The following is a 13,935-nucleotide window of genomic DNA, read 5'->3' as shown; positions in this document are numbered from 1 at the left end:
GGAAAACCGAGCAACAGTCATTCATTACTTCTCCAGAGAGTGCACCCCTCGCGACCTAATTAAACTCTCATAAACAAACAAAACATATTCACCGCCTTTGCCCCGGGAGAGGATTGAACTCACGACCTTCACATTATGAGACTGACGCGCTGCCTACTGCACTACCGAGGCGGACAGGTGACACTGGGAAACACAACCGGTATCAATAGTTCCCACAAGTTAAAGGTCGAAAACTTAAGAAAACTAGGCAGCAGTCATTCATTACTGCTACAGACAGCGCACCCCTCACGACCTAATTAAACTCTCATAAGCAAACAAAAAACTTCAGCGCCTTTGCCCCGGGTGAGGATTGAACTCACGACCTGCAGAATATGAGACTGACGCGCTGCCTACTGCGCTACCGAGGCGGACAGGGGTCACTGGGAAACACAACAGGTATCAATAGTTCCCACAAGTTAAAAATTGAAACAGTAAGAAAACCGAGCAACAGTCATTTAATACTGCTCCAGACAGTGCACCCCTCACGACCTAATTAAACTCTCATAAGCAAACAAAAAAACTGTACCGCCTTTACCCTGGGTGTGGATTGAACTCACGACCTTCAGATTATGAGACTGACGCGCTGCCTACTGCGCTACCGAGGATTTTTTTTTTTTCTTTATTGCCGGCTTCGCACAAAAGAAATACAATTTACGATCACTTTTAAACAAGTTTAAAAACACCAGCCTGGCTGTGACTGGTTTCATTTAAAACTGCTTCATTGTAGCCAACACATTCAACAACGACACCCATTCGGGTCTTTCTTCTCTGGAAGATAACACGTCTCTTATGTATACAATACTTTCCGTGAAGTATTCGTGCGCACATCGGGCATCTTTATCTACGTGTCTTACTGCCATTCTAGTTCGCCACACGCTGTGAAGCACAAGCAACATAAACATATCATAAGGCACACCATCCTCATTTTCTACAGCCAAGAATCTAATACCGTGTGGTGTGATAGGCAAGTCCTTTTTCAAGGTACGCTGCAGTATGTCCCACAGAAAAACAGCATCCCAGCAATCAAGAAAAATGTGGTTGACAGTCTCGGGTTTCTTACAGATAAGGCAGTCCATCGACCACGGAACAAAGAAACCCTTTTCTTGTAACCATGGTTTTACGGGCAATGTTCCGCTGTGCAGCTGAAAAAAAAATGTCTTTGCACTTGCGCGTACGGTCATCATTTTCACTCTCTTCAATACGTCACGTTCAGCACCAACCTGGTATACTGATCTGTAGATAGGCTGAGGCAGCATTACGTCACGTAAATCTCTGTAAAGACGTTTTCTCTTTACAACAGATAAATATTCCATTGAAAATCTCACTTTCAGTATTTCATATGCCATTATAACTTCTCTTAAATATCCGCGTAGGTTACATTTCACAGACATACTTGATACCACATAATCAGGAATCTTATTAGAAAGTACAATTTGTAGAAATGTTCTCACAAACGGGTTACATTGGTCGCGTAAAAAAATATATCTAGACACAATTTGCTTGAGGAAGAGGTGAGCCAATCCTAAACCACCATTTCTTAGTGAATGAAATAAGTTTGTTCGACTCGTACGCTCCCAAACCGACCCCCAAACAAACACAGCTAAGACTACTGCGCTACCGAGGAGGACAGGTGTCACTGGGAAACACAACCGGTATCAATAGTTCCCTCAAGTTAAAAGTCGAAAAAGTAAGAAAACTCAGCAACAGTCATTCATTACTGCTCCAGACAGCGCACCCCTCAAGACCTATTTAAACTCTCATAAGCAAACAAAAAAACTGCAACGCCTTTGGCCCGGGTGAGGATTGAACTCACGACCTTCACATTATGAGACTGACGCGCTGCCTACTGCACTACCGAGGCGGACAGGCGGCACTGGGAAACACAACCGGTATCAATAGTTCCCACAAGTTAAAGGTCGAAAACGTAAGAAAACTAGGCAGCAGTCATTCATCACTGCTCCAGACAGCGCACCCCTAACGATTTAATTAAACTCTCATAAGCAAACAAAAAACTTCAGCGCCTTTGCCCCGGGTCAGGATTGAACTCACGACCTTCAGAATATGATACTGACGCTCTGCCTACTGCGCTACCGAGGCGGACAGGGGTCACTGGGAAACACAACCGGTATCAATAGTTCCCACAAGTTAAAAATTGAAACAGTAAGAAAACCGAGCAACAGTCATTTAATACTGCTCCAGACAGCGCACCCCTCACGACCTAATTAAACTCTCATAAGCAAACAAAAAATCTGTACCGTCTTTCCCCTGGGTGTGGATTGAACTCACGACCTTCAGATTATGAGACTGACGCGCTGCCTACTGCGCTTCCGAGGCGGACAGGTGTCACTGGGAAACACAACCGGTATCAATAGTTCCCACAAGTTAAAGGTCGAAAAAGTAGGAAAATTCAGCAACATACATTCATTACTGCTCCAGACAGCGCACCCCTCACGACCTAATTAAACTCTCATAAGCAAAGAAAAAACCTCACCGCCTTTGCCCCGGGTGGGGATTGAACTCACGACCTTCAGATTATGAGCCTGACGCGCTGCCTACTGCGCTACCGAGGCGGACAGGTGTCTCTGGGAAACACAACCGGTATCAATAGTTCCCACAAGTTAAAAATTGAAAAATTAGGAAAACCGAGCAACTGTCATTCATTACTGCTCCCTACAGCACACTCCTCACGACCTAATTAAACTCTCATAAGCAAACAAAAAACTGCACCGCCTTTGGCCCGGGTGAGAATTGAACTCACGACCTTCAGATTATGAGACTGACGCGCTGCCTACTGCGCTACCGAGGAGGACAGGTGTCACTGGGAAACACAACCGGTATCAATAGTTTCCTCAAGTTAAAGGTCGAAAAAGTAGGAAAACTCGGCAACAGTCATTCATTTTTTGCTCCAGACAGCGCACCCTTCACGACCTAATTAAACTCTCATAAACAAACAGAAAAACTGCAACGCCTTTGCCCCGGGTGAGGATTGAACTCACGACCTTCAGAATATGAGACTGACGCGCTGCCTACTGCGCTACCGAGGCGGACAGGGGTCACTGGGAAACACAACCGGTATCAATAGTTCCCACAAGATAAAAATTGAAAAAGTAAGAAAACTCAGCAACAGTGATTCATTACTGCTCCAGACAGCGCACCCCTCACGACCTAATAAACTCTCATAAGCAAACAAAAAACTTCAGCGCCTTTGCCCCGGGTGTGGATTGAACTCACGACCTTTCGATTAAGAGACTGACGCGCTGCCTACTGCGCTTCCGAGGCGGACAGGTGTCACTGGGAAACACAACCGGTATCAATAGTTCCCGCAAGTTAAATGTCGAAAAAGTAGGAAAATTCAGCAACATACATTCATTACTGCTCCAGACAGCGCACCCCTCACGACCTAATTAAACTCTCATAAGCAAAGAAAAAACCTCACCGCCTTTGCCCCGGGTGAGGATTGATCTCACGACCTTCAGATTATGAGGCTGACGCGCTGCCTACTGCGCTACCGAGGCGGACAGGTGTCTCTGGGAAACACAACCGGTATCAATAGTTCCCACAAGTTAAAAATTGAAAAATTAAGAAAACCGAGCAACTGTCATTCATTACTGCTCCTGACAGCGCACTCCTCACGACCTAATTAAACTCTCATAAGCAAACAAAAAACTGCACCACCTTTGGCGCGGGTGAGAATTGAACTCACAACCTTCAGATTATGAGACTGACGCGCTGCCTACTGCGCTACCGAGGAGGACAGGTGTCACTGGGAAACACAACCGGTATCAATAGTTCCCTCAAGTTAAAGGTCGAAAAAGTAAGAAAACTCGGCAACAGTCATTCATTTTTTGCTCCAGACAGCGCACCCTTCACGACCTAATTAAACTCTCATAAACAAACAAAAAAACTGCACCGCCTTTGCCCCGGGTGAGGATTGAACTCACGACCTTCAGAATATGAGACTGACGCGCTGCCTACTGCGCTACCGAGGCAGACTGGGGTCACTGGGAAACGCAACCGGTATCATTAGTTCCCACAAAAAATAAAGGTTGAAAAAATGAGAAAACCGAGCAACTGTCATTCATTACTGCTCCTGAAAGCGCGCTCCCCACGACCTAATTAAACTCTCATAAGCAAACAAAAGCCTGCACCGCCTTTGGCCCCGGTGAGAATTGAACTCACGACCTTCAGATTATGAGACTGACGCGCTGCCTACTGCGCTACCGAGGCGGACAGGTGTCACTGGGAAACACAACCGGTATCAATAGTTCCCTCAAGTTAAAAGTCGAAAAAGTAAGAAAACTCAGCAACAGTCATTCATTACTGCTCCAGACAGCGCACCCCTCAAGACCTATTTAAACTCTCATAAGCAAACAAAAAAACTGCAACGCCTTTGGCCCGGGTGAGGATTGAACTCACGACCTTCACATTATGAGACTGACGCGCTGCCTACTGCACTACCGAGGCGGAAAGGCGGCACTGGGAAACACAACCGGTATCAATAGTTCCCACAAGTTAAAGGTCGAAAACGTAAGAAAACTAGGCAGCAGTCATTCATCACTGCTCCAGACAGCGCACCCCTAACGACCTAATTAAACTCTCGTAAGCAAACAAAAAACTTCAGCGCCTTTGCCCCGGGTCAGGATTGAACTCACGACCTTCAGAATATGAGACTGACGCGCTGCCTACTGCGCTACCGAGGCGGACAGGGGTCACTGGGAAACACAACCGGTATCAATAGTTCCCACAAGTTAAAAATTGAAACAGTAAGAAAACCGAGCAACAGTCATTTAATACTGCTCCAGACAGTGCACCCCTCACGACCTAATTAAACTCTCATAAGCAAACAAAAAGTCTGTACCGTCTTTCCCCTGGGTGTGGATTGAACTCACGACCTTCAGATTATGAGACTGACGCGCTGCCTAATGCGCTTCCGAGGCGGACAGGTGTCACTGGGAAACACAACCGGTATCAATAGTTCCCACAAGTTAAAGGTCGAAAAAGTAGGAAAATTCAGCAACATACATTCATTACTGCTCCAGACAGCGCACCCCTCACGACCTAATTAAACTCTCATAAGCAAAGAAAAAACCTCACCGCCTTTGCCCCGGGTGAGGATTGAACTCACGACCTTCAGATTATGAGCCTGACGCACTGCCTACTGCGCTACCGAGGCGGACAGGTGTCTCTGGGAAACACAACCGGTATCAATAGTTCCCACAAGTTAAAAATTGAAAAATTAGGAAAACCGAGCAACTGTCATTCATTACTGCTCCCTACAGCACACTCCTCACGACCTAATTAAACTCTCATAAGCAAACAAAAAACTGCACCGCCTTTGGCCCGGGTGAGAATTGAACTCACGACCTTCAGATTATGAGACTGACGCGCTGCCTACTGCGCTACCGAGGAGGACAGGTGTCACTGGGAAACACAACCGGTATCAATAGTTTCCTCAAGTTAAAGGTCGAAAAAGTAGGAAAACTCGGCAACAGTCATTCATTTTTTGCTCCAGACAGCGCACCCTTCACGACCTAATTAAACTCTCATAAACAAACAGAAAAACTGCAACGCCTTTGCCCCGGGTGAGGATTGAACTCACGACCTTCAGAATATGAGACTGACGCGCTGCCTACTGCGCTACCGAGGCAGACTGGGGTCACTGGGAAACGAAACCGGTATCCCTAGTTCCCACAAATTAAAGGTTGAAAAAATAAGAAAACCGAGCAACTGTCATTCATTACTGCTCCTGAAAGCGCGCTTCCCACGACCTAAATAAACTCTCATAAGCAAACAAAAACCTGCACCGCCTTTGGCCCGGGTGAGAATTGAACTCACGACCTTCAGATTATGAGACTGACGCGCTGCCTATTGCGCTACCGAGGCGGACAGGTGTCACTGGGAAACACAACCGGTATCAATAGTTCCCTCAAGTTAAAAGTCGAAAAAGTAAGAAAACTCAGCAACAGTCATTCATTACTGCTCCAGACAGCGCACCCCTCACGACCTAATAAACTCTCATAAGCAAACAAAAAACTTCAGCGCCTTTGCCCCGGGTGAGGATTGAACTCACGACCATCAGAATATGAGACTGACGCGCTGCCTACTGCGCTACCGAGGCGGACAGGGGTCACTGGGAAATACAACCGGTATCAATAGTTCCCACAAGATAAAAATTGAAACAGTAAGAAAACCGAGCAACAGTCATTTAATACTGCTCCAGACAGTGCACCCCTCACGACCTAATTAAACTCTCATAAGCAAACAAAAAACTGTACCGCCTTTACCCTGGGTGTGGATTGAACTCACGACCTTTCGATTAAGAGACTGACGCGCTGCCTACTGCGCTTCCGAGGCGGACAGGTGTCACTGGGAAACACAACCGGTATCAATAGTTCCCGCAAGTTAAAGGTCGAAAAAGTAGGAAAATTCAGCAACATACATTCATTACTGCTCCAGACAGCGCACCCCTCACGACCTAATTAAACTCTCATAAGCAAAGAAAAAACCTCACCGCCTTTGCCCCGGGTGGGGATTGAACTCACGACCTTCAGATTATGAGGCTGACGCGCTGCCTACTGCGCTACCGAGGCGGACAGGTGTCTCTGGGAAACACAACCGGTATCAATAGTTCCCACAAGTTAAAAATTGAAAAATTAAGAAAACCGAGCAACTGTCATTCATTACTGCTCCTGACAGCGCACTCCTCACGACCTAATTAAACTCTCATAAGCAAACAAAAAACTGCACCACCTTTGGCGCGGGTGAGAATTTAACTCACAACCTTCAGATTATGAGACTGACGCGCTGCCTACTGCGCTACCGAGGAGGACAGGTGTCACTGAGAAACACAACCGGTATCAATAGTTCTCTCAAGTTAAAGGTCGAAAAAGTAAGAAAACTCGGCAACAGTCATTCATTTTTTGCTCCAGACAGCGCACCCTTCACGACCTAATTAAACTCTCATAAACAAACAAAAAAACTGCACCGCCTTTGCCCCGGGTGAGGATTGAACTCACGACCTTCAGAATATGAGACTGACGCGCTGCCTACTGCGCTACCGAGGCAGACTGGGGTCACTGGGAAACGCAACCGGTATCATTAGTTCCCACAAATTAAAGGTTGAAAAAATAAGAAAACCGAGCAACTGTCATTCATTACTGCTCCTGAAAGCGCGCTCCCCACGACCTAATTAAACTCTCATAAGCAAACAAAAGCCTGCACCGCCTTTGGCCCGGGTGAGAATTGAACTCACGACCTTCAGATTATGAGACTGACGCGCTGCCTACTGCGCTACCGAGGCGGACAGGTGTCACTGGGAAACACAACCGGTATCAATAGTTCCCACAAGATAAAAATTGAAACAGTAAGAAAACCGAGCAACAGTCATTTAATACTGCTCCAGACAGTGCACCCCTCACGACCTAATTAAACTCTCATAAGCAAACAAAAAACTGTACCGCCTTTGCCCCGGGTGAGGATTGAACTCACGACCTTCAGATTATGAGGCTGACGCGCTGCCTACTGCGCTACCGAGGCGGACAGGTGTCTCTGGGAAACACAACCGGTATCAATAGTTCCCACAAGTTAAAAATTGAAAAATTAAGAAAACCGAGCAACTGTCATTCATTACTGCTCCTGACAGCGCACTCCTCACGACCTAATTAAACTCTCATAAGCAAACAAAAAACTGCACCACCTTTGGCGCGGGTGAGAATTGAACTCACAACCTTCAGATTATGAGACTGACGCGCTGCCTACTGCGCTACCGAGGAGGACAGGTGTCACTGGGAAACACAACCGGTATCAATAGTTCCCTCAAGTTAAAGGTCGAAAAAGTAAGAAAACTCGGCAACAGTCATTCATTTTTTGCTCCAGACAGCGCACCCTTCACGACCTAATTAAACTCTCATAAACAAGCAAAAAAACTGCACCGCCTTTGCCCCGGGTGAGGATTGAACTCACGACCTTCAGAATATGAGACTGACGCGCTGCCTACTGCGCTATCGAGGCAGACTGGGGTCACTGAGAAACGCAACCGGTATCATTAGTTCCCACAAATTAAAGGTTGAAAAAATAAGAAAACCGAGCAACTGTCATTCATTACTGCTCCTGAAAGCGCGCTCCCCACGACCTAATTAAACTCTCATAAGCAAACAAAAGCCTGCACCGCCTTTGGCCCGGGTGAGAATTGAACTCACGACCTTCAGATTATGAGACTGTTGCGCTGCCTACTGCGCTACCGAGGCTTTTTTTTTTTTTCTTTATTGCCTTTTAATAACCACAAGCAAAAGGATTACATACAAAATATGTACACTTAATAAAACACCAGCTTCAACTTGGCCAGTGCACTTGGTTTAAAAAGGCTTCACAGAAGCCAATTGGTCGAGCACAGGTAACCACTCGGGGGGTTCAGGCAGCGCTTTAAACACGTCTCGTGTATACAGCATACTCTCAACAAAATAGTCTCTCGCTGAACGTGCGTCTACACGCATATGTCGTACATCCATTCTTGTCCTCCACACACTATGCATGCAAAGCAACATTAACATGTCACTCGGCACTTCCCCTGCAGCTGCACACGGAAGAAAACGGATTCCAAAGGCGTTGATAGGTAGTTCTTTTTTTATAGTCCGTTGTAGTACGTCCCACAAGAACACAGCATCATGGCAGTCGAGAAAGATATGATTTATCGTTTCTGGTTTGCCGCAGATTAGACAGTTGACGGACCACGGTACAAAAAGCCCTTTACTTTTTAGCCATGGCAGTACAGGGAGAGTGCCGGTATGCACTTGAAAGAAGAATGTTTTGACAGAGGGTCTGACCGGCATTCTCTTAACACGTTTAAACACGTCACGCTCAGAACCTAGCCTGCACGAAGCTCGGTAGACGGGCACTGGCAGGAAGACATCAAGAAGGTCACGATACAGTTTCTTTTTAGTCACGTCGGACAAGTATTCGTACGAAAATCTTTCCTTGAGCAGGCGTGTAGCTGTAACTACTTCTCGCAAATAAGGACTGAGTGGTCCAGCTTCGAAAGAAAAAGATGACACGACGAAATCAGGTAAGGGGGTCTGCAGTCTTGCTTGGATCACAGTTCTCAAGAAATTGTCAGTTTGATCTCGAGCGAACATGAATCTGCTCACCAACTGCTTAAAAAACAAATGCAAAAGCCCCAGACCACCATATTTTACCCTATGAAATAAGTTGCACCGGCTCGTGCGCTCCCACTGCGACCCCCATATAAAGGTCGCGAATACTCGGTGCATTTTCTGGACAGAAGTGCGGGTCATGGTTAACACTTGTAATACATAAAACACTTTTGCAATCAGAAATACATTGCACACGGACGCTTTTGCAAACATTGATAAATTGCGACCTCCCCACTTATCAGTACAATTTTTAATGCGTTGACGTTCCTCAGACCAATACTCCGTAGCATTGCGGTAATGATCCAAAGGCACACCGAGGTACTTTCCGGGCATGATTTTCCAATTCATGTTACAGTAAACTTCGGGTGTGCTTTGCCACTGGCCATGCCAAAAGCCTAGACATTTTGGCCAACTAATTGCGCTGCCCGTTGCTGCACAGAATTCCCTAGCTATTCGTACAACTTCTTGCACACTTTCTTTGTCACTGCAAAACACTGCGACGTCATCAGCATAGGCTAAAATTCTAATTCCACTGGTCAGAAACGTATACCCTCTTATACTTGGTGTTGCAAGTATTCGTAAACAGAAGGGCTCTAAGTAAAGCGCGAAAAGGAGTGGCGACAAAGCACAACCTTGCTTCACGCTCGAGCGCACAGGAATTGAAGCACTTACTTCTTTGTTGATTACTAAATTAGCCCTACAGTCATGATACACCATTCTAACACCTTCTGTAATGACAGTTCCTACATTCACATGTTCCAGCAATAAAAACAAAATTTCATGTACAACTTTATCGAACGCTTTGTGCAGGTCTAGCTGAATCATGGCCACGCGGTCATTATTTGCATCACAGCATTCTAGAATACTTCTGGTTACGTGTATATTTGTGAATATGGTTCTGCCCTTAATCCCACATGTCTGATGCGGGCCGACAAGGGATGTGACAACACTTTGGAGCCGTCTTGCTAGGACCTTCGTGTATATTTTATAGTCAGTGTTGCTCAAACTGATAGGTCGGTAGGATTCCACTGAAAGTAGCTTTGCGGGGTCATCAGTTTTGGGGATTAATACTACGTGTGCTGTCCTAAATGAATGAGGTGTTTGCTGCTTGTCGTAGCATTCTCTGATCACTCGGTGTAATGCCAGTGCCATTTCTGTCTTAAAAAATTTGTATATGGCAGCACCAAGCCCATCCGGCCCTGGTGACTTGCCGTTACCCAGGTTATCTATAGCTGATTCAATTTCTGCCACAGTGATTTCTACTTCCAGTAGCTCCCGCTCAGGGTCTTCCAATCTCGGCATAAGGGTCAGAAAGTCCTCTTTGAATCGTTCGGGGTCATTGATTGTATGGCTAAGGAGTTGCGTATAAAACTCGACAAAGGCGTGCTTTATCTGTTCGCGGTCCCGGGTAATGTAATTGCGGTATCGAATTTCATTTATCTCTTTGTTTGCTGCATGTTTCTTTTCTTCACTGAGCACTCGCTTAGTGGGCGTTTCACCCATCCACAGCCGTTCAGTGCGAGCCCTTATCATTGCTCCGCGGTACTTTTCGTCGTCGATGAATTCGAGCTTTGCTTTCGCCTCCTTTATTTCTTTCTTAAATTTTCCCGGCACTTCATTTTCTACGCTTAACATGTAATCTAGTTCGCTTTGTAACTGCCTCTCTTGTTGCCTTTCCCGATTACGTAATACACAGGCTCTTTCAATCGCTATCATCTTTATATCACACTTCATTTGCTCCCACACAGCTATGAAGTTATTGGTCTCCAAACGAAGAGCATTTGAAAGACATTCTTTGGTTTTTGTGACAAATATTTCATCTTGCAGCAGCTTTTCATTAAATTTCCATAGAAACCAATTAAACTTCGCAGCCTTACGTTTTTCGCCAATGTTGACCTTGACCAGACAGTGATCACTAAAACTAAGATGTTGAGTTTGATAAGATGAGCATAGTGGCACCAGCTTTGCCGACAAATATATTCTGTCTAACCTCGCGTGCGAATGACCTTGAAAGTGCGTATATCCTACTTCACCCTCTCGCGTCATTACATAACCGACATCTTCCAGCCCTGTCTCGTTCACTATTTTATTCAACAGCTCAGCGCTTCTATCGCGCACATTGAAGCTCGTTGTCTTATCCTCCGCTCTACAGACACAATTGAAATCCCCTAGAACCACAACATTTCTTTCCGTTTTCAAGAACCCTTCAATCGCTCTGAAAAAAAGTTCCCGTTCGTGCGATCTGTTCGGTGCATAAACACACACAACGCGCCAAGGCAGTCCAGAAAAACTGAAGTCGCACACAACCAGCCTACCGCTATCGCAGGTAGACACATTTTCAACAACCGCGATGCTACTACGTATGAAAACGACACAGCCTCCTGACCGCCCGACAGCATGACAAACGCAGACATTGTACCTAGAGCGAAAAACTTGAACCATTTGCTCCGTTTGTTCTTCACTTTCCATTTTAGTTTCTTGTACAGCCAGGAGGTCTATGTCGTTTTCTAACAAAATGCGACTAATCTGGCATTGTCTCCTGCGCGAACACAGGCCTCTTGAGTTCAACGTCGCGATGCAAATACCAGTTTTAAAGTTAGTCGCCATTTCTTGAAGGTTGTTTCGTCAGGTGTCATACTCACGTCGCAACAGTGGTTGCGTGTGCTCAGCGTAGAAAGCCTCGGAACGTCTCCTCCGCTACGGCGGGGCCGACGTTTGAGTGCCCCTACGGTCAGGCGACAGGTTTGGTCGTGGTTTAAAGGTAGGCCGGCGACCAGTCGCCGTCTTTGTTGGAGGTTCACTGGTGGCCGACGTGTCAACATTTCCGGTACCGTCAGGTGTTTCACGAGCTCGCTTTAAAGCGATAGCACCGGCCTTGGTCATCTCGGCGTCCGTTGCTTCCGGGCCGCCCTCTCGCGCAGCTGAAGATGACTTGCTCGCTGCTGTAGCGTCGTCCTCTACTGCTGCCGTGTCTAAATTCGTTCCTGGCGCACCAGAGTGCTTGTCGCCTTCATTGGTAGATTCCAGTGCGGCCCCAGTAGACTGTTCAGGGGGCGTGGCAGGGCCTTCCGTACAGCCGTCTTCCCTGCTCGCTTCTTCGGCATCCACGGCATCCATCAGGTGTTCAGACACTTCGTCTGTTTGGCCTGGGCCCGCAATGCTGGCGTACGACCTCACACAGTGGGCGTCATCGTGGCCATAGCGACGACAGACCCCACAGCGCGGCACGCGGCAATCCCGTCGAATGTGTCCGATAGCCCGGCATCGGAGGCAGAGCGGTGATCTGCCAGGAATTACGACGAGCGCCATGTCCTCCGCAACTCGTAGTTGGTGTGGCAGGTCGTCCACGGACACGCCCGCGTGTAGCCTCAGCGTGACCGACCGCGTGGTTGAACCTTTGTCATTGCAACCCTGCACCTTCCATTTATCTCTGCTTATCTCGGTCACTTTTCCGTAGGGCGTTAAGGCGACTCGCACAGCCTCGTCCGGCACGCCATGAAGAAGCCAGTACAACTTCAGCCGCACACCTCGATCACGGGGGTCAACCACCATACAGCGATGGTCCTTTAGGTCAAATGACTCCGCCGCCAGCATCTTCTTTTTACCCTCATCATCCTTGAACGTCACTGCCCATACGTGATTCATTTGGTATGCCCCAAAGGCAACCACTTCCGGCAGCAGCGAAAGACGAGCAAGGCTGTCTCGGACATGCTCCACTCGATATGGCCTGGCTTTCAAATTTCCGTGCAAAAAAACCGTGTGCAAAACAGAATCACCTGAAGGCAGCTGAGGCAGAACAACCTGGAAATCTTCGCCTGGCTTTTCGGTACACCTGATACCGCGGCCCACACGGGCCGCTGAAACCGCCCCTACACGGGAGCACATGATAAACACGTCCGTACGCTGTCGCGGCCGGAACTCACTGCGCTACCGAGGCGGACGGGTGTCACTGGGAAACACAACCGGTATCAATAGTTCCCTCAAGTTAAAAGTCGAAAAAGTAAGAAAACTCAGCAACAGTCATTCATTACTGCTCCAGACAGCGCACCCCTCAAGACCTAATAAAACTCTCATAAGCAAACAAAAAAACTGCAACGCCTTTGGTCCGGGTGAGGATTGAACTCACGACCTTCACATTATGAGACTGACGCGCTGCCTACTGCACTACCGAGGCGGACAGGCGACACTGGGAAACACAACCGGTATTAATAGTTCCCACAAGTTAAAGGTCGAAAACGTAAGAAAACTAGGCAGCAGTCAATCATCACTGCTCCAGACAGCGCACCCCTCACGACCTAATTAAACTCTCATAAGCAAACAAAAAACTTCAGCGCCTTTGCCCCGGGTGAGGATTGAACTCACGACCTTCAGAATATGAGACTGACGCGCTGCTTACTGCGCTACCGAGGCGGACAGGGGTCACTGGGAAACACAACCGGTATCAATAGTTCCCACAAGTTAAAAATTGAAACAGTAAGAAAACCGAGCAACAGTCATTTATTACTGCTCCAGACAGTGCACCCCTCACGACCTAATTAAACTCTCATAAGCAAACAAAAAACTGCACCGCCTTTGGCCCGGGTGAGAATTGAACTCACGACCTTCAGATTATGGGACTGACGCGCTGCCTACTGCGCTACCGAGGAGGACAGGTGTCACTGGGAAACACAACCGGTATCAATAGTTCCCTCAAGTTAAAGGTCGAAAAAGTAGGAAAACTCGGCAACAGTCATTCATTTTTTGCTCC

General features: G+C 47.1%; 16 non-coding genes across 16 annotated transcripts; all 16 read right to left on the bottom strand.

Moving 5' to 3' along the window:
* Window positions 1-334: 334 nt before the first annotated feature.
* On the bottom strand, window positions 335-407 carry TRNAM-CAU (transfer RNA methionine (anticodon CAU)). Its single transcript has one exon. It is a non-coding gene; the product is annotated as a tRNA-Met (tRNA).
* A 2,129-nt stretch (window positions 408-2,536) lies between these two features.
* Window positions 2,537-2,609, bottom strand: TRNAM-CAU (transfer RNA methionine (anticodon CAU)). Its single transcript has one exon. It is a non-coding gene; the product is annotated as a tRNA-Met (tRNA).
* A 401-nt stretch (window positions 2,610-3,010) lies between these two features.
* Window positions 3,011-3,083, bottom strand: TRNAM-CAU (transfer RNA methionine (anticodon CAU)). Its single transcript has one exon. It is a non-coding gene; the product is annotated as a tRNA-Met (tRNA).
* A 398-nt stretch (window positions 3,084-3,481) lies between these two features.
* Window positions 3,482-3,554, bottom strand: TRNAM-CAU (transfer RNA methionine (anticodon CAU)). Its single transcript has one exon. It is a non-coding gene; the product is annotated as a tRNA-Met (tRNA).
* A 401-nt stretch (window positions 3,555-3,955) lies between these two features.
* On the bottom strand, window positions 3,956-4,028 carry TRNAM-CAU (transfer RNA methionine (anticodon CAU)). Its single transcript has one exon. It is a non-coding gene; the product is annotated as a tRNA-Met (tRNA).
* A 638-nt stretch (window positions 4,029-4,666) lies between these two features.
* On the bottom strand, window positions 4,667-4,739 carry TRNAM-CAU (transfer RNA methionine (anticodon CAU)). Its single transcript has one exon. It is a non-coding gene; the product is annotated as a tRNA-Met (tRNA).
* Window positions 4,740-5,139: 400 nt separating this feature from the next.
* TRNAM-CAU (transfer RNA methionine (anticodon CAU)) lies at window positions 5,140-5,212 on the bottom strand. Its single transcript has one exon. It is a non-coding gene; the product is annotated as a tRNA-Met (tRNA).
* A 401-nt stretch (window positions 5,213-5,613) lies between these two features.
* TRNAM-CAU (transfer RNA methionine (anticodon CAU)) lies at window positions 5,614-5,686 on the bottom strand. Its single transcript has one exon. It is a non-coding gene; the product is annotated as a tRNA-Met (tRNA).
* A 163-nt stretch (window positions 5,687-5,849) lies between these two features.
* Window positions 5,850-5,922, bottom strand: TRNAM-CAU (transfer RNA methionine (anticodon CAU)). The gene has a single exon. It is a non-coding gene; the product is annotated as a tRNA-Met (tRNA).
* Window positions 5,923-6,084: 162 nt separating this feature from the next.
* TRNAM-CAU (transfer RNA methionine (anticodon CAU)) lies at window positions 6,085-6,157 on the bottom strand. Its single transcript has one exon. It is a non-coding gene; the product is annotated as a tRNA-Met (tRNA).
* Window positions 6,158-6,556: 399 nt separating this feature from the next.
* Window positions 6,557-6,629, bottom strand: TRNAM-CAU (transfer RNA methionine (anticodon CAU)). The gene has a single exon. It is a non-coding gene; the product is annotated as a tRNA-Met (tRNA).
* Window positions 6,630-7,030: 401 nt separating this feature from the next.
* TRNAM-CAU (transfer RNA methionine (anticodon CAU)) lies at window positions 7,031-7,103 on the bottom strand. Its single transcript has one exon. It is a non-coding gene; the product is annotated as a tRNA-Met (tRNA).
* Window positions 7,104-7,266: 163 nt separating this feature from the next.
* On the bottom strand, window positions 7,267-7,339 carry TRNAM-CAU (transfer RNA methionine (anticodon CAU)). The gene has a single exon. It is a non-coding gene; the product is annotated as a tRNA-Met (tRNA).
* Window positions 7,340-7,502: 163 nt separating this feature from the next.
* On the bottom strand, window positions 7,503-7,575 carry TRNAM-CAU (transfer RNA methionine (anticodon CAU)). Its single transcript has one exon. It is a non-coding gene; the product is annotated as a tRNA-Met (tRNA).
* Window positions 7,576-7,976: 401 nt separating this feature from the next.
* Window positions 7,977-8,049, bottom strand: TRNAM-CAU (transfer RNA methionine (anticodon CAU)). The gene has a single exon. It is a non-coding gene; the product is annotated as a tRNA-Met (tRNA).
* Window positions 8,050-13,525: 5,476 nt separating this feature from the next.
* Window positions 13,526-13,598, bottom strand: TRNAM-CAU (transfer RNA methionine (anticodon CAU)). The gene has a single exon. It is a non-coding gene; the product is annotated as a tRNA-Met (tRNA).
* Window positions 13,599-13,935: the final 337 nt, after the last annotated feature.

Source organism: Rhipicephalus microplus, chromosome 3 (assembly GCF_043290135.1).
Source record: "Rhipicephalus microplus isolate Deutch F79 chromosome 3, USDA_Rmic, whole genome shotgun sequence".
Lineage (NCBI taxonomy): Eukaryota > Metazoa > Arthropoda > Arachnida > Ixodida > Ixodidae > Rhipicephalus > Rhipicephalus microplus.
The sequence above is the reverse complement of the archived record's forward strand: the minus strand, read 5'-3'. Positions and strand labels throughout refer to the sequence as shown.